Below are 4004 nucleotides of genomic sequence, written 5' to 3'. Positions count from 1 at the left end.
GTGTGTGTGTGTGTGTGTGTGTGTGTGTGTGTGTGTGTGTGTGTGTGTGTGTGTGTGTGTGTGTGTGTGTGTGTGTGTGTGTGTGTGTGTGTTTAACATAATGCTACTACGTGCACGTACGTTTCCCATCTGTATGTGCGTGATTTATTAATCGAGCTGTTATGATAAGCGATATGGGCGAAGATAGCGATTGAGGTCTCGGGGACGCCATACCGTCCAGCTGTTGTTAAATATCTTACCCAGGGTTGTTACACTCGCCACTGTTGGCAGGTTAAACGTGTGATTAAGGCTCGGACGGCAGCGCCCTGCCTGTGGAGGCGTGATTATTTCTAACCACACCAAGCGCCCACTACCGCCGCACACGCACCCACACACACACGAATACGCACACTGGCGCTCGATTGCAAGGATTCATACTCGCACGCGTGCATAAGCAGTCGTACGCGCGTGCACGCACGTACGAGTGCAAGTTACCACAACAGAACAGGGTTGTTCTACCGGGTTACGTTATGGTATATTGTCCGAACACATGCAGGCGCCCACACATGTATGCCCAAACAGTAACGGCCGTAAACGCGCACGGGCATATATTGCGTGTACGTGCACGCACGCGAGCATCCACGCGCGCGCGTACTATGCGAGAGGGTCAAGTCTCGGGTACAGCAGGTGATTCTGCATCAGCGACCGGCCATCGGTCAGCAGCGGCAGTGGCGGATAGGGCCAGATCGTTGTCTTCGCTATTATGCTAAACACCTGAGCAAGGCAGAGTCGCCAAATCAGTTGTCTGGCGTTGTTACCTAATTAGTTGCGGGGTTAGAGAGCAACCCCAGTGGGATTTGGACCTGATTTGTAGTCTAGGTACACATAGATCGCACCGGCCACTGCCATCATCAGCATAACCTGTCTGCTACCACAAGGAGAGAGTGGCGAGGGCGTCTGCCATGGCCGAGCCCCGCACGCGTTGATCCATATGTATATATGGACGCACGGTCACCCATCTTGAATAGCACGCGCGGATAGTGAGCCGGAACAAGCGGTGCTTCCTCATGGATTAAACTGCGCAGACGAATTCTACTGTGGCGTTTAATCTGACTGACTATGAGCGGTTCATGGGCGAAATATAATTGCTACACAGGTGAGGTGCAGGTCCATGATCGATTTGTCATGTATATAGAGTAGTTATAAGAATTATAGAGCGAGGTATAATATAATACGTGATGGGTTCGGAACCTTGGGCTGAACAAGGATTCCTTGGGCTGTCGGGGGAATCTACCATCGGTCTCACGCTAACAAGATGCCGAATGTAAGTAAGTAAAGAGGTAACATTGACCGCGCGCAAAAAGTGACTTTCAAGATTGTTTGACACGCGGGCGAGAAGCAGACGGGGGCTGCATGAAAGCCTGTGACTACTGCTGATGCTAGCTGAGACTCCTCACGCGTCCAACACCGCCTGCTGCAGGCTTGCGCCGCCAGCCCGCGCACGTGCGAGCGCGCACGCGCGTGTGTGAAGTGATAATATTGATGAAGGAAATATCGTGAATGTGACATATTTCAGACACGCGCTGCGAGGAGATATTAATAATCGGCATCCGCTATAATCACTCAATCGCGGCCGTCAGACAAGCGACGCGTCTGTGCTAGAGCGCGCCGACCATGTGCACGGCATGTGCACGGCTGTGGACGTCGTCGCCGCCGCCGCCGCCGCCGCTGTTTTATGTTGTGTCGTCTGCTGCGCCGGTTTTGTGTGCGTTCGTCTGCGCGACCGGTCGCCGGTTGCTCGCATCCGGCGTGTGAACACTGTCGCTGTGTTAACGGCGTGACGGCATACGCGTAAAGTTGAACGTCATATCGGCATCGCGCTGAGCGAAAAAAGGCGGCGTAGGAGATTTCGTGGAATCGATGCAGTCGTTAGCTGAGCACGCGCGCTCTCTAAATCTCGATGTGCATCGGCCCATAGGGCTGTGGGAAGTTACGCAAACGTTCCGGGAAGAGTTTGTGAAGGGCCGCCAGATTTTCCTGTTGTAGATTGAGGAGAAGATTGCTCTAAAGAAGCAATAGCAATGCTCGTAGAACGAATATTATTATTTTTCCTTTCACAACTACATGTAACTACATGTCGCTCTTTCTTTGGATGTCGCAGAGAACTTAGAATGCAGGAGTACCATTGGCGACAAATCTTTCCCGAAGCTTGGACGTAAATCTTCATTTTTTCATGGATTGAAAGTTTCGAGCTCCTGTGGTTTGAGGCGTACATAGATTACGTTAGAGCCCGTTATGAAATGCTTTCTTCATTCCTTCCTCGCTTTCTTCGTATCTTGCCACCTCCGTCGTCTTTCTTCACTTCCAACTCTCCGCCGCTTCCTTCCTCCATATTTTTCTTTTCCCGCCTCCCATCCATCCACCCACCCACACACCTACCCAATCTATCCATCCATCCATCCATCTATCCGTCCGTCCGTCCATCAATCAATCAATAAATCCATCCATCCGTCCGTCCATCAATCAATCAATCAATCCATCCATCATCCCCCTTTTTCTTCCTTCTTGTGTCTCTTCATCTATCTATCTATTTCTACCTTCCCAACTTACTCCTTCCTTCCCCATTGTCCTCCATTTCTCCCTTCTTCCTTGCGTCCCTGCCATCTCGCTATTACGTTAACAAACCATACACTGAACTTTGCCCCTCGGGCACAGCGGAGTATGTAGGTGGCCGTTCGCCGCTCCCGTAGAGTCGCTGACCAATCCCTGCCGGCGGCAGCAGACGGCCGCCGAAATTCCACGAGGCATCGACGCCGGCCATTTTGAGCAGTTCACTCCTTCACGTGTACAGATATGCACACGGGTTGCGGCCACACATTCAATGTGTGCATGCGAAGTAGAGACGCGCGCATTTATGAGCGCGTGGCGACGTACGCGACACATGCGACGTGTAGCAGTATCGAACGTGCAGAGGAGCGCGCATACATGGCGCTTATAGTGATATACCCGAACAAGAAGTCGAGTGGGAGAAACAAATAGCCGCTTAGAGAACAGGTTGCGCATTCACACGGTGACCGCCAGCCATTTATCGCCGGCCTGGCTGAACGACATCTGCTTGTGTAAGGAAGGATTGCACCTGATACCTATCGCATCGCGGCCCGATCACGTCTGGCGTGTACGTATACGTACATGCATGGCTCCCTATGCGTCTCCGCGCCGCTCCGCACAACGCTCACAATACGCCGCACAATGCGCATACAATTAGAGTCGGTGAACCTCGGAGAGAAGCGAGAGAAGATGTGTCGAGAAAGCAGACGTAACAAGGAAATCTCTTGCGATTTGACTTAGATGAACCAAACTCATTAATTAGTAATCTTAATTGTCTCGAGTGTATTACACTGGATAAATGTGACTAATTTACACATTGGATATGCGCGTATATCTGAATATTATCCCTTGATTAATTCGCGATGGACGCGTCGCAAATTCCGCTGCGCAGTTGCGCGGGCACATATGTCACGTGTGTCTACGTCACGCGTTACGTCACCACGCAGACGCTGTCGCTGCCACTACGGCCCGCGCGGGCGACAGACGCGGGTGCGATAAACACGGTCACGGAGCAGAGACGACAGGTGACAGACGGGGAGGGGCGATCACGATGATTGCAAGGTGTGCATGAGGCACGGTGAAGGACCAGGTGGGGAGGGGGTATCCCGCCGAAGCACCGGACTGGAGTCGGACATGTTGACAGGGTAAACACGGGTAGCAACCCATTAGTTTGCCGAGCAAAGATCCGGTCGCCGATAGCATTGTACCAGTATTTGTCAGGTCTGTGTAGCCAGATTAGTATCGCTAATCTTATTACGGTCAGCTTAAGCCGCCGACAGTCGCTTTACCGAGTGTCTCGCCTGCAACTTGCGAAGGTGGTGATGGTGGTGATGGTGATGGTGATGGTGGTGATGGTGGTGATGGTGGTGATGGTGGTGATGGTGATGGTGGTGGTGGTGGTGGTGGTGGTGGTGGTG

The 4004-nt window shown here is 52.2% G+C and overlaps 1 protein-coding gene across 1 annotated transcript in view; it reads left to right on the top strand.

Annotated features, from left to right (window-relative positions):
• Window positions 1–3503: 3503 nt before the first annotated feature.
• LOC106812443 (noggin-2-like) overlaps window positions 3504–4004 on the top strand; it is a 14347-nt gene continuing 13846 nt past the window's right edge. The window contains exon 1 of the mRNA XM_014816328.1: window positions 3504–3611. The gene's annotated coding sequence lies outside the window, so the exon portion shown is untranslated. The remainder of the gene's footprint in view (window positions 3612–4004) is intronic.

Source organism: Priapulus caudatus, unplaced genomic scaffold (genome assembly GCF_000485595.1).
Source record: "Priapulus caudatus unplaced genomic scaffold, Priapulus_caudatus-5.0.1 Scaffold649, whole genome shotgun sequence".
NCBI classification, from domain to species: Eukaryota; Metazoa; Priapulida; class Priapulimorpha; order Priapulimorphida; family Priapulidae; genus Priapulus; species Priapulus caudatus.
The sequence above is the reverse complement of the archived record's forward strand: the minus strand, read 5'-3'. Positions and strand labels throughout refer to the sequence as shown.